Genomic DNA, 15448 nt, shown 5'->3' on the forward strand with positions numbered 1-15448 from the left:
TCTAACAGATAATATAGAACATTACACTCCAAAACAGTATACATATTCTTCTTAAGCACTCATGGCTCTTTCTCCAGGATAGACCATATGTTGGTTCACAAAGCAAGTCTCAATAAGTTTAAAATATTGAAATTATCCAAAGAAAATTTCTCTGACCATAATGGCATGAAGTGGAACTCAATAATAGACATAAAAATCAAAAATCTACAAATATATGGAGATTAAACAACACAATCTTATATAATTCATGAGTCAAAAAAGAAATTTCAAGAGAAATCAGTAAATATCTCCAGAGAAAGAAAATGAGAGCACAACATATCAAAACCTTTGGGAGGGCAAAATGAAGCCAGTTAATAAGATAGGGAATCAATAGACAGATCTGGAACCTGGCAAGAAGTCTACGTGGACATCAATAACCCCAAGATGGCTGCTAGAAGGACCCCTCCCCCCCACCGCCCAAGATTCTGCCATTCAGAACAAGAGTTCCTCCAGCAGCCAGGAGAAGCCCCAGATATTCCCCAAGGACTTTATTATTGGGCCCTCATGGGGGATTGGTGGGTGGGGTAACCAACCAAAACAGTAAACAGCTGGGGCTCCTCGTATGCCATTAGCAAAGGGGTGGAATAATTAACAGTTCAAAAAGCAGGCACAAGGCCTGAATTCACTCTTCCTTGCCTTCACCCTGTCCCAGTGCCTGTCCTGGTGCCAGTCCATGTGCCTGTACCTGCCTTCTTCACCCTGCTCTCACCATGTCCCCCACATGGATCAACATGCAAGTAAAACCTGGGCATTTATAATCTATAATAGGAAATTGTAGCCAGTGAATCAGTCTGCTTTATCACTTTTCAGCCCCTTCCTTTCTATGTGGGAACCATGATCTGTTATTTTCTCCCATTTCTCTTCCCTCCTTATCTGAATAAATTACTGGCCTAACTCAAAATAAAAAATAAAAAAACCTTTGGGATTCAGAAGGTAGTGCTGAAAGGGAAATGTATAGCCCTAAATGCCTACACTAAAAAAGAAGAAAGAGCTAAAATCAAAGACCTAACTGCAGACCTGGAGGAGCTAGAAAAAGAAGAGCGAAATAACTACAAAGCATGCAGAAGGAAAGAAATAACAAAGATTAGAGCAGAAATAAATGAAACTGATAACAAACAAAAAATTCAGAGAATCAATAAACCCAAAAGTTGGTTCTCTAAGAAGATCAACAAAATCAACAAACCCTTAGCTACAGTGACAAAGAAAAAAGAGAGAAGATGCAAATAAACAAAATTGTGAATGATGGGTGGGGGGGCACATTCCTACTGACCCCATAGAGACAGACAAGACTGTAAGAGGATACTACAAATAACTGTACACTACTAAACTAGACAACACAGACGAGATGGACAAAGTCCTAGAAACACATGAACGACCCACATTGACCCTAGAAGAAATAGAGGACCTCAACGAACCAATCACAAGTAAAGATATTGGAACAATCATCAAAAACTTATGAAGAGGGAGGGTCAAGATGGCATTAGAGTAAGGAACTCCCAAGAGTCAGCTAGTCCTACAGTGCAATTAGTAATGACTCAGAGCTATCTAAAGCACCTGTTAGGGGGGCCCAGGAGACCAGAGGAAGACCCTGCAAAATCTTTGGAAGAATGCAAGAAGACTGCCCATCTGCAGTGAAGATTTATGAGTAGAGCACTCCATACTGCGGAGGCTGGTACCCATCCCCCACTGATGGCACAAACTGCCTCGGGAGCTATTCCCTGGCTGAAGCTATTCCCTGGCTGGCATTTCCTAAAAATGGAGAAGGAAGAGATGGTCAAGCACCAACTTCAGGTACTGATTACTAAATTCAGCTGTCTAAAGTCTAATCCTAACAAAAGCTAAAATTTGAACATGTCCAAGTTGGGAAGAGGCTTGTAAGCTCCATTTTAACTCCATCCCCAGAATAAGGAGAAGCCAGGCTGATTGAAAATCACAATGACATTAGGGGCTGGCTTTTTTTCACCCATGTCAGGTTGCTGCCCTAGCCTGGGCTCCAGCCCCACCTCTGGCAGGGAGGAAGCTGGGGGAATTTGCACCAGCCTCTCTGGGCAACTGTAGTTACCTTTGGGCCACATGGAATAGATTGTTGGGCACCTGTGGCTCCATCCCTACCTCCCCTGACAGGATAGGAAGGGGGCACTGTTTCCCCAACCTCTCTGGTAAACTACAGGCACTTTTAGCTAACAGGGACCAGCTTTGGGGGCACTCCTATGGCTCCATCCCTGCCCCTGACAGGGAAGGAGAAGGGACTGCATTCCCTCAGCCTTTCTGGGCAACTGCAGCTGATTTCAACTGCACAAAATAGATTGTTGGACACATCTATGGCTCCATCCCTGCCCCTGACAGAGCAGAAGGAGGGACAGTACTCCCTCATTCTCTCTGGGCAATAGCAGTCACTTCTTACATGTACAGACTAGATTGTTGGGCACTCCTGAGGTTCCATTCCCACCCCTTATATGGAAGGAGGGGGCCTGGCACTTCATCAGTTTACCTGGGCAACTGCAGTCAGTTTTGACCCCCAAGCTTCGTTTGCTACCCACACCTGCAGCTCTGTCCCCACCCCAGGCAGGGGAGGAAGGGACATGGTGCTTCAGCAGTCTCTCCAGGCAACTACAGATGGTCTGCACAGCTTGGATTACCGCACAAGGCTGTGGCTCCATCCCTACCCCTAATAGGAGAGAAAAGTAAGAGAAACTTCATCAGATTCTGGGGCCATGTGGACAGCTTCAGTCTCCATGGCTCATAGCACCAACTGCATCCTTGGCTCCTACTCGACAATCAACAAGGGAGAAAAGGGAAGAAACAGATGAAAAAGAGTAGAAAAAGTTCAGATTGGCTAAACATGAGCCACTGTAAAGTTCCAAATTAATTTGAACCAAGTATCAAAGAGGGGCTGTAGCACAAAGTCAATCAAATAGAAAGCCCTAGACTAAAGAGAGAAACTGTGCCCAGAATAAATATATCTAATAAATCAGATGCCAAGACCAACAAAAATTACAATCCATACCAAGAAACAGGAAGATATGGCCCAGTTAAGGCCAAAGATAAGTCTCCAGATGACATAAAGGAGTTGAGACAACTAATCATAGATATTCAAACAAATCTCCTTAACAAATTCAATAAGATGGCTAAAGAGATTTGAACAGCTTTGAAGAGGCCAGAGAAAGGATCAGTGAGCTTGAAGACAAGGCCTCTGAAAGCAAACATTAAAAAGAACTGAAAAAGAAAAGAATGGAAAAATTGAAAAGGGTCTAAGGGAACTAGCTAATAGCAAGAGATATGCAAACATATGTGTCATGGGTGTCCCAGAAGGAAAAGAGAAGGGAAAGGGGGCAGAAGGAATTTTTGAGGAAACAATGGTAGAAAATTTCTCAACCTTACTGAAGGACAAAGATATCCATGTCCACAAAGCACAATGTACTCCCATCTGAATAAATCTGAATAGAGCTACTCTGAAACACAAACTAATCAGAGTGCCAAATGCCAAAGACAAAGAGAGAATTCTGAGAGAGTAGTAAAAGAAAAGTGATTCATCACATACAAAGGATGCCAAAAAAAATTAAGTGGTGATTTCTCATCAAAACCATGGTGCAAGAAGGCAATGGTATGATATATTTAAGATACTGAAAAAGAAAAACTGCCAGTCAAGAATCTTATATCCAGCAAGATTTTCTTTCAAAATAAGGACAAATTTAGTATAATCACAGATAAACAGAAACTGAGAGAGTCTGTAACCAAGAAACCAGCTTTGTAGGAAATACTAAAGAGAGTACTGCAGTCTGGAAAGAAAAAACAAGAGAGAGAGAGCCTTAGATGAGAACCGAGAAATGAAGAATACATCAGTAAAAGTAACTAAAAGTGCAAAAAGTGGCAAAAATAAAATGACAGATAAAATTCAAAGGTCAAAATGGGTGAAATGAGAACTCTGAATGGTAACTGATTAAACTTTCCAATCAAAAGACAGACTGGCAGAAAGGATAAGAAAATATGAGTCATCTATATGCTGTCTACAAGAGACTTGCCTTAGATGCAAGGATACTAATAGATAGAAAATGAAAGGCTAGAAGAAGATATTTCACACATGCAGAAAAAGAAAAAAAAAAGCTGGAGTAACTATACTTATACCAGATGAAATAGACTTTAAAAGCAAAGCAGTTATTAGGGACAAGGAAGGTCATTGTTCATTAATAAAAGGGGGAATTAACCAGGAAGAAAATTACAGACCAATTTCTCTAGTGAATATAGATGCAACAATCCTCAACAATATACTTTCTAATTGAATCCAAAAGCAAAGTAAAAAGGATTACGCATCATGATCAAGTGAGTTTTATCCCAGGAGTGCAATGGTGGATCAACACAAGAAAATCAATCAGTGTAATACACTATATTAATAAATCAAAGAAGAAAAATTACATGATCCTTTCAATTATGCAGAAAAGGTATTTTAAAAAATGACTTTGTTGATAAAAACACTCTGAAAGATAGGAACATAAGGAAACTTTCTCAATATGAATAAGTGCATATAGGAAAAACTCAGAGTTAATATTTTACTCAATGGTGAAAGACTGAAAGTGTTCCCATTGAGTTCTGGAACAAGACAAGGATGCCCATCACCACCACTGTAATTCAATATTGTGCTAAAAGTTCTAGCTAGAGTAATCATACAAGAAAAATGAAAGTCACTCAAATGAGGAGAAGAAAAACTAAAATTCTCGCTATACACTGATGATATGATCCTATACCTAGAAAATCCAAAAAGAAATCCCCAACAAAGATACTAGAGCTAATAAATGACTTCAGCAAAGTGGCTGAATACACATAATTCAGTAGTGTTCCTATACACTACTACTGAGCAATATGAGGAAGAAGTCAATAAAAAATTTCCATTTATAATAGCCACTAAAAATAATCAAATATTTAGGAATAAACTTCCTAGGACATATAGGACCTGTATTCAGAAAACTACAAAACTTTGCTAAAAGAAATCAGAGATGACCTCAACAAATGGAAGTCCATGTTCATGGATTGGAAAACTAAATATCTTTAAGATGTCATTTCTACCCAAAGTGATTTACAGATTCAATTCAATCCCAGTAAAAATTTCAATACTTTTTATTACAGAAATGGAAAAGTCAATCATCAAACTTATTTAGAATAGCCAAAATATCTTTAAAAAGAACAAAGTTAGAGGACTCATACTTCCTGACTCTAAAGCATAGCTCTTAACTACAGTAGTTAAAAAAAGAAAAAAGGAAAAAAAAAAACATGGTTTTGGCATAAAGACAGACAAATTGACCAATGGAATCAATCTGAGAGATCAGAAATACACCCTCACATCTAGGTCAAGTGGTTTTTTACAAGACTGTCAAACCCACCCAGCTGGGCCAGGATAGTCTGTTCAAAAAATGGTCTTGGGAGAACTGGATATCCACAACCAAAAGAAAGAGAGCCCAAATCTCAACCTTATACAAAAATTAACTAAAAGTGGACCCAAGTATTAAATATAAAAGCTAGAACCAAAAAAATCCTAGAAGAAAATATAGGGAAACATCTTCAAGATCTTATGAAAGGTGGTGTTTCTTAACCTTAAACCCAAAGCAAGAGCAACCAAAGAAAAAAGTATATAAATGTGACTTCCTCAAAACTAAACATTTTTGCCATTCAAATGACTTTGTCAAGAAAGCAAAAAGGCAGATACACGATGGGAGTAAATATTTGGAAAGCACATATCTAGTAAGGGCTTTTTGTTTTTGTTTTGTTTTGTTTTGTTTTTTAAAGATTTATTTTTTATTTATTTCTCTCCCCTTCCCCACCCCCACCCCAGTCATCTGCTCTCTGTGTCCATTCACTGTGTGTTCTTCTGTGACCACTTCTATCCTTACCAGTGGCACCAGGAATCTGTGTTTCTTTTTGTTGTGTCATCTTGTTGTGTCAGCTCTCCATGTGTGCAGTGCCATTCTTGGGTAGGCCGCACTTTCTTTCATGCTGCGCGGCTCTCCTTACGGGGCGCACTCCTTGTGCGTGGGGCTTCCCTACATGGGGGACACCCCTGCATGGCACAGCACTCCTTGCGTGCATCAGCACTGTGCATGGGCCAGCTCCACAGGGGTCAAGGAGGCCCGAGGTTTGAACCTTAGACCTCCCATGTGGTAGGCAGATACCCTATCCATTGGGCCAAGTCTGCTTCCTCTAGTAAGGGTTTGATTTCCATGTTACATAAAGAGACCTGCCCAGGACAACAAACAAAATGATGATGACAGACTAACACCCATCCCAAAAACCAAAGATTGGGAAACGGACTTTGGCCCCGTGGTTAGGGCATCCGTCTACCACATGGGAGGTCCGCGGTTTAAGCCCTGGGCCTCCTTGACCCGTGTGAAGCTGGCCCATGCGCAGTGCTGATGCACGCAAGGAGTGCCCTGCCACACAGGGGTGTCCCCCGCGCTACGCGCAAGGAGTGCACCCATAAGGAGAGCCGCCCAGCGCGAAGGAGAGAGCAGCCTGCCCAGGAATGGCGCCGCCCACACTTCCCGTGCCGCTGACGACAACAGAAGCGGACAAAGAAACAAGACGCAGCAAATGGACACAGAGAACAGACAACCAGGGGAGGGGAGGGGAATTAAATAAATTTTAAAAAATTTTAAAAAAATTAAATTTAATTTAAAAAAAACAAAGATTATCTATAACTGCAGTTCCTTCCATTTGCCTGATAAGATCTAAGACCCCTTACAATCTGAAGCAGAGCAGGCTTCACCATTCCCAAATCCTCAAGACTGAGTAATGAACAAATATAAGGGGCAATACAACCATAGACCAAAGTAGACTTATAATTATTGTAGTAATGGAAAAACTTGTAACATTGATATAAAGATCGTGGATACCAGAGTTTCTGAGGGGAGGTGGAGGGAAGAATAGGTGTAAGATGAGGCATTTTTAGGGCATTAAAATTGTTCTGAATGATAATGCAATGATGGATATAGGTCATTATACATTTTGTCAAAACCTATAAAATTGTACAGTGTAAAGTGTTAACCATTATGTAAACTCTAGACCATGGTTAGGGACAATGTTTCAATATTGGTCCTCAATTGTAACAAATATAGCACACTAAGGTAAAATGTTATTATTAGGGAAAAAATGAGAGGGGATGGGGTGGGGTATATGGGAATCCCCTATGTAACTTTTCTGTAATCTAAAACTTCTTCAAAAATGAAGTTAAAAAAATAATAAAAATATCATAAAACTTAATGATAAAAACATAAGCAACCCAATTTAAAAATGAGCAAAAGACTTTGACTAAACATTTTTCCAAAGAGGAAATCCAAATGACCAAAAAGCACATGAAAAGATGCTCAACATCACTAGTTATTGGGGAAATGCAGATGAAAACTACAATAAGATATCATTTCATGCTTTACAGAATGGCCATTATTAAAAAAAAAAAACTACAAGTGCTGGAGAGGATGTGGAGAAATAGGTACTCTCCATCACCACTAATGGGAATGTAGAATGGTGCAGCCTCTGTGGAAGGGTTTGGTGGTTCCTCAGGGAGCTAAATATAGATCTGTGGTATGATCAGACAATACTACTACTAGGAATATATTCAGAAGAACTGAAAGCAGGGTTTAAAACACATATTTGCACACCAATGTTCACAGAAACATTATTCACAACTGCTAAAGTATGGAACCAGCCCAAGTGTCTATCAGCCAATGAATAGATTTTTAAAATGTGGTATATACGTACAAGGGAATACTATTCAGCTGTAAGAAGAAATGAAATCAGGATGCTTATTACATGGATCAACTTTGAGGATATTATGTTGAGTGAAAAAAGCCAGACACAAAAGGACTAAATAACCAAATAAACTAAATAACAATGAGTAAACTAATGGAGGTAAACTCTAGAGTATAGGTTACCAGGAGATAGAATGTGGGTTGAGAGTGAGGAGCTGAGGCTACATGTACATAGAACATTTAATAAAGGGGCTTATAAATGCATGGAAATAGAGTTGATTGTAACACATAATAGTGAGTGTAACTAATACTACTGATTTATAAAAGTGATTGTGGCTGAAAGGGGTAGTTTATCAATTGATACAGGATAATCTAGGGACTGTAAAACAGTGATTTCAGTGGTGGCTGAGGATTGTCGTTAATAGTACAAATACAAGAATTCTCTTCTATTACAAAGTGTTAAGTATATGGGAAAAATACAACTAATGTAACTAATGGACTATAGTTAACAATAGTATTGTAATATTTTTACAAAAATGGGAAAGAAGATAATATATCGATTCCAAGGGTCAACAATAGGGGGACATAAAAGGGTATGGGCTTTTTCCTTCTGGAGTAATGAAAACATTCTAAAATTGACTCAGATAATGACAGCACAACTCTGTGATCAAAGTGAGAGCCAATCACTGTACACTTTGGATGAACTGTACAAGGCATAGGACTGTATAACACAGGGAACCCTGTGGTGGATGGTGGATTGGTTAACAGTACTAATATGAGAATGTACTCTCATGAACTATAATGAGTATACAATACTAATACATGGAGTTGCTAATTGCATGGTTTGTGGGAAAAATACAGCAAAAGTAAGATATGGATTACAGTTAGCAGTAATGTTTTGACAATGCTCTTTGCATTTCAACAATGCAAAGTATTGGTGGTGGGGAGATGTTGAGAATCCTGGGGAAACAGATTTGGCTCAATTGATAGAGCATCCGTCTACCACATGGGAGGTCCAGGGTTCAAACCGAGGGTCTCCTGACCCATATGGTAAGCTGGCCCATGTGCCGTGCCATGCAGGGGAGTCCCCCACGTAGAGGAGCCCAACAAGCAAGGAGTACACCTCAGAAGGAGAGCCGCCCTGTGCAAAAGAAGTGCAGCCTGCCCAGGAGTGGCACCACACACAGAGAGAGCTGACACAGCAAGATGATGCAACAAAAAAAGAGACACAGATTCCCAGTGCTGCTGACAAGAACACAAGCGAACACACAGCAAATGGACACAGAAAGCAGACAAACTGGGGGGTGGAAGGGGAGAGAAATAAATAAAAATAAATAAATCTTTTTTTAAAAATGAGAATCCTGTATGGCGTACATGATTGTTCTGTAAACTCACAGCTTCTCTAATAAAAAAATTAAGGTCAGATTTAAGTAATTAATGTTTCTACAGAAAATGGGATACTATAGACCTGCATTTGTTGATTGCATAATAAACATGACTCACTTTTTGCAGAGGTAAGATCTAGTGTTCAGAGAGTCATCCAATAAATTGCATAGAAATGGGAATTTCTATGCAATTTCAGAGCATAAAAATTGGGAATTTTTAAATTTTACAGAAATTATGACAAAAATTAATGGTTTTGCTTTACCATATTTTTGCAAAACATAAACATCAAAACAAAATAATATCACAGACTATTTTCAAAGATAACATACAAAATCAAATAATAGAAAGTATAGGAGATGTGGTAAATAAAATCACTTTGAATAAGGTTTTAAAAGATAAATATTACTCAATTATTTTGGATACAATCCTGACTATAAGTCATGTAGAGCAGGTAATTATTACTATTTATTACTAATTATTACTATGTCAACATTTTTGGGGATTTTAACCTATAAGATGACATAACTAGAGAAGGATCATATACATGTCTAAGAGACTATTTACAAGAAATAAAAATAAAAATAATATATATGGGGCCAGGGTCCTCAATGCCTCAAACAGAAAATTCTCAGAAACAAAAATTCTAGAACATTTTATACAACTAGTCAGTACATTTTTAAAACTTGTTAGTGAACAACACAGCACAAATATCTTTTGATAACACTGAAAATTTTTATTTTATCCAAGAACTATACAACAATTTTCTGGCTTCAGTGAAACTCTGAGGTAAACTGAAAGCGCAGTGACCACACATAAATTTAAAATTACAGTCAAATATGGAACAGAAAAGACAATCTGATGTCAATGTCACTAAACACCCACTTTAAGGAAGAACACAATGCTCTTTTGGAAATTGTTCATGATAATAATAAAAATATACATTAGAGAACTTAAGCCAGAGTTCCCCAGTGGAAAAAAGCATTTTTAATTTATTGTCTCAACAGAGTTAGACTCATTTGTGGTTTCCCTACACATGGTTCTTCTGCCCCTTCTATTTGAACCTATAGTTAATACTAGAGTTAATAGGTGTATGTCCAAGAGACTTAAACTTTGGGTTGTCCATGTACAATTTGGGCCCTGAATCTCAACAAATTTGCCACACCTACTCTCCAGTTCATTGGATTCACCCAGAACAATTTTCAAGGAGATGAAGGTGAACAATGACCATCTCAAGAAACAGAGTCTGGAAATGCAAGCAAGATAGTCCCATCCATCTGCTCCATGGGATCTAAGTCCCCTCTCAATTAAAGGTAGAGTGGGCATCACCATCCAGAATCCTCATGATTGGCGAATGAACAAAGGACTAGAGTAGACTTAACTGTTATTCTGCTATAGACATATTGTGGTTCTAGCAATGGAAGAAATGTTATGATTGATGTGTAGGCAGTGGCCCCTGAAGTTCTGAGGGGAGGGAAAGGGAAAAAGAGCTGTAATTTGGGGGCATTTTCAGGACTTGGGAATTATCCTGAATGATGTTGCAATGACAGATACAGGTCATTATATATCTTGTAATAACTCTAAAAATGCACTCTATCGAAATTTCTGTCCTTCACGTTACCAAAAGTCTACGTCTCTGTCTTGAGGCCCCAGGGGAAAAAAGATGTTTATGAAATAAATGGTAATTTGTGTAAATAAGCTTTAAGGTTCCCAAAATATGCAAATTGGTATTAATTTATTCAGAGATGTACATTGCTGTGTACATAATATTTAGAGATTAACTCATAGCATTTAAATTTTTTTTTCATTTTATATGAGCATCTATATTGTACAGGGTGTCTTTGGACATAGGGAGACGGCCACGCGGGCCACAGGAGCCCCCAACCCACCAGCCCCTCTGCCCCTCCGCACGGACTTTCCTCGCCCTGACCGCGTGCTCCACCTCAGGTTTTCACTTTCCGCCAGGGAGCAAGAACGAAACGACAAAAACTCTAGAAAACCATAAAACGCTGCAATGCGGGGGGGGGGGGGGGGGGGGGGGGAGTCTAAATCCATTTGTCAATTTTAGTCATCCTACCTTATTCAGCATTTGACACAGTTCTTCACTCAGTCCCTCCTCTTCGATAAATTTTCTTCATTTTGCTTTCACCTCATCATCTCCTTAATTTTACCTTCTCATTCTTTGTCTCATTTACCGTTTCTCCTCTCTCAGACCTGTTAATATTTGTGTGTCCTTGTCTTCTATATATACATTGACTCACTTGGTGATCACTTATTATGTTTATTGTTTCTTTTCTGTCTTCCTACCTTCTCTTGCTAGAAAGTAAGTTCCTTGAGACCAGGGACCTACCATCCCCTCCCTTCCCCTCCCACAGCTTCAGGGTAGATCACATTCTGAGCTAAATCATTTTGCCAAAAGGTAATTCAGTTTATAGTGAAACCAGAATTAATGAGTCCTTTGGAAATGAAATTGATTTTTTTAAAAGTTAGTGTGTTCAAACCAAAACAAACTGTTTTAAAGAAGTTAGGCAGTGAAAATGGGCACAGTTAGGAAGATGCGAAGAAAGAGTCTACACTGATGGATGTATGGATATGACAACTTTGATAAAGTTGAAATGCATTCCAGAATACTGGATAAATGCTGATTCTTAAGCCTTGGTTTTTAGGGTCATATTTCTCTTTTTACTCTTAATTCTTATAGCCAGTAAGTCACCAACCATGTTAATTCAATATCTTAAATATTTCTTGGACTCATGCACTCATCTGTCACTACTACTGATTTCCTAGTTTAGGCACTAATCTCTTAATTACCTGGACTGTGGTTGGGCTCTCTTCCTCCAGTTGGCCATATCTCTACTTCATCTTAAAAACTTCCACTAATGATTTTTCAAGTACAGATCTTATCATGTCACCTTTGTGCTTAGTCATTTGAAGGTTCCGCTAGTCCTAATATGATAAAATCCAATTTATTAGGAAGTCACAATTTGGTCCTTCCTTAACTGTACAACCCCAGCTCTGGCATTCTTCTACATGTACCCTAAATCCCATCATATTGGATTACTTTTCTTGGTGCCTATTTATACTGTTAAACCCACTTGAAGTTTTTCACCCTCACTTTTTACTTTCTGTTCTCCATTCCACCCATCTGTACCTTCCTTGCCATTGATGGTCTTAAAGCAGGATAATGATTGCTTTGACTGTGTTTGAGCAGGGAATGTAAATTTTGGCAGTCATGTGAAAGATGGATTGGTGAACAGAGAGTAGGAGCAAAGACTAGGGTAGTGGTTTTCAAACTTTGTGTGCATCAGAGTCACCTGGAAGACATTAAAACAGATTGCTATTTCAATAAATTTCAATAAGGGTGATGGAGGTGAAAGCTTGATTGAGTTAAGTTCAAAAGAGAATTGTGAGAGAGGAAATGGAGATAGTATGATTATAGGCAACTCCAGAGAAATTCTGCTACAAAACAGTAAAAGAAAAAGTATGGTAGTAGAGGGAGGAAATGCAGTCAAGAGGAAGGTTTTTTGTTGAGAAAAAATAACAAATAACATGTTGGTATGCTGATGGAAGTGATCCAATAGAAAGCAAAATATATGATCTGGAAAGAGGGAAATTCCTGGGATGATACCTTGAATAAACAAGAAGAAATGGGCTTTAATGCACAAATAGGGGGGTGGGCTTTAGTTAGGAAAGTTAATCTATGGGGACAGGCAGGAAGGCAGAGATGTGGGCTACCTCAAAGAATAAGTGGGGGGAAAAAAGAATGGTTTTTTAATGTAACATTAAAAAAAAAAAAAAAGGATGGGATGGACCCTTGTTAAAAAAATGACCTAACAAATGGATCCATGAAGCTCACACAAATACAAACACATCTACATATAATGAATTCTTGTATTTACAAGAAAATGAGGCAAGTCAGAAGAGGAAAGTGGAAAAGGGGAAAGGGGGAGGAAGGCAGTGAGCGCACCATCTCAGGGGCAACAAAAAGCACTATAGGCTGCCAGACCCGAGCTATTGTGGACAGCCAGGCCTGAGCTATTAGTGTGAAACACAGAAAATAAGTGATAACATCTTATTCTGCCCAAGGGGAGGGGACAGAACACACTACCCCTAACCCCTTTCCTACCAACTGAAGCTACAAGGCAACAAGACTCTCCCGTTTGTCATCTGGCACGCCTATTCACTAGTAAGAGTGCCCTCACTCACATCTTGAGTGTGTACTTTCACTTCTTTCAGTTTGCAATAAATTCTCTGCTTGCTTAATTTGTGGCCTGACTTTTAAATTTTTTCTCACAAGTAGCCAAGTACCTGTAAACCACACCCGGAAACAAAACAACTTAAGGATTTTACATATATTGCGTCATTTAACCCTCCTAACAATCCTAGGTGGTGGATTGATATCATAATTTCACCATTAATTTGCCCAAGTTTATCAGTCACTTTCCACCACCACGAAAACTGTTTTTGCGGTTTTACCATTAACTTGGTGTTCATTTCAAACCCTTTAATCATACAAGATACAAAAGCGGGGAAATCAGCTGTGGAATGAGAGCTAAGATGTGCCCTAGATCCTGCATCAAAAGACGTGACACACAACTGTCACGAAGGCAGTCACGCATGGGGGAAAATGACAGTTTGCGAAGAGACTGATGAAAGCCGCCCATTTTGAGGCGGGAAGTGCCTCACCACGGCTCCCCCGGTAGCAGTATACCTGCTGAGGCTGTTCCAGGTCAGGTTACTGGGAGTCGAGGCTGGCTCGAAGGTGAAACTCTGGGCCAGAGAAAGTTGGAAATCCAGAGCCTGCCAGACTTCCTTCAAGATGGAAGCCGGCACACCCTGCAGACTCCAGCCCTGCGTTTGGTACAAAATGACATTTGTGCTGGAAGGTCGGGACTTTGCGCCCCCAGGCGGTAGCAACGACCGCCGGACGCGCGCCCGCGGGGACGGGACGTTGACGCCACGTCCCTGACGCCGGACGCCGCCGCCGCCGCCGCCGCCGCCGCCGCCGCCGCCGTCTCTCGAGGGCGCGAGCCGCGCGTCAGAGGGACGCCGCCGCCGCGGTTTTGACCGAGTGAAAGAAGTGGGTGGTTTCCGGAACTGCTGCATCTGCAGAAACCACGGTGTGCAGACCTTCGCTCACGAGCGCAGGAACAGTCAGCTGGAGAAGGGAAAGTAAAACCCCGGCCTGGTCGCGCCTTCGCCAACGGGTTTCCTAGTCAAAACCTGAACCTGGGCCGCCATCTGCCACTGCCTCAAGCTCTTCGGTACGAAATTTTGAAGAATCCGTTACTAAATTATAGGGCCCTGCGGAGTTGAATAACAGTTTATTTATTTTTAAATAAACGGTTTAAAAATAAATATTTATTTTAAAAATAAACAAAACGGCCTCGATAGTAACCTAAGCAATGTTTTGCTATTGGGGCAGGCAGGGAGATGGGGAAGTGAGATTTCTCGTTTTCTACTTCCCAGCTCTGCTTTTATATGCAGTTTTCCAAAATAGGCTTGTTACAGATAATGTGACCTCAGTAAATTAATGTCTTTAAGAAATTGAAGCATGTAAATTTAAAGCATCCCCAAGAACAAGAAAGGTTTGTTGACCAAAGTAAACTTTTAATATTAATACTGTTAGAATAATTTAATTGTTAATGTTGTGTTTAATAACTGCCTCGCGAAATTCCTGAAGTTGTAACGCCTCTAAAGAGCAACCTAGCACCAGCACACCACTGGTGGTTACAGTTGAGATTAACAAAAAGTGATAAAGAACTTCTGGGGTGCCAGAAATAATTGTTTCTTGCTCTGGGTGTGTTCGAAAACTCATAAAGGTTAATATTACATCATTTGAACATATTTCAATATGTGTGGTTTACATAAATAATAGAGATGTAAAACATCAAACTTAATAAGCATTCCACCAATTAAAAAGAAAAAAAGAATGGGAATAAATCTGAAGAAGTTAATTACAAATAATTGAATTGTCAAATTCTCAATTTCCCAAAATAATATAAATGGAAAAGGTAGAAAGATAGAACTAAAAATCAGGAAAGAGACACTTAAAGGGTAGAGATCCCTAGACTTTCTAGACTTGACAGCAGATTTCTACTCTTTTCCAGAACGCTAAAAATTGATTATATCTGGTCATTTCCAGTTAAGCTTGTAAAATCAGAATGGTCAAGTTGTTAACATACATGAGCTAACCACTCAGCAAGAGCCTAACCCGAAATCCAGCAACCATATCTCTGTTACCTTAGTATTCAGTATGGTTGGGAAGCAAGTGCTAGTGAAGTAAAAGT

At 39.6% G+C, this 15448-nt stretch overlaps 1 protein-coding gene across 14 annotated transcripts in view; it reads right to left on the bottom strand.

Annotated features, from left to right (window-relative positions):
- Positions 1-14091, bottom strand: part of CCDC7 (coiled-coil domain containing 7) — a 568294-nt gene extending 554203 nt beyond the window's left edge. For 7 of the 14 annotated variants that reach the window (XM_058297715.2, XM_058297716.2, XM_058297710.2 and 4 more), the window contains exon 1: positions 13870-14090. The gene's annotated coding sequence lies outside the window, so the exon portion shown is untranslated. Of the gene's footprint in view, positions 1-13869 lie in introns of all 14 variants that reach the window. The other 7 variants (XM_071215439.1, XM_071215440.1, XM_058297713.2 and 4 more) reach the window with 2 other exon arrangements.
- Between the last annotated feature and the right edge of the window lie 1357 nt (positions 14092-15448).

The sequence above is a fragment of the Dasypus novemcinctus genome, chromosome 5 (assembly GCF_030445035.2).
Source record: "Dasypus novemcinctus isolate mDasNov1 chromosome 5, mDasNov1.1.hap2, whole genome shotgun sequence".
NCBI classification, from domain to species: domain Eukaryota; kingdom Metazoa; phylum Chordata; class Mammalia; order Cingulata; family Dasypodidae; genus Dasypus; species Dasypus novemcinctus.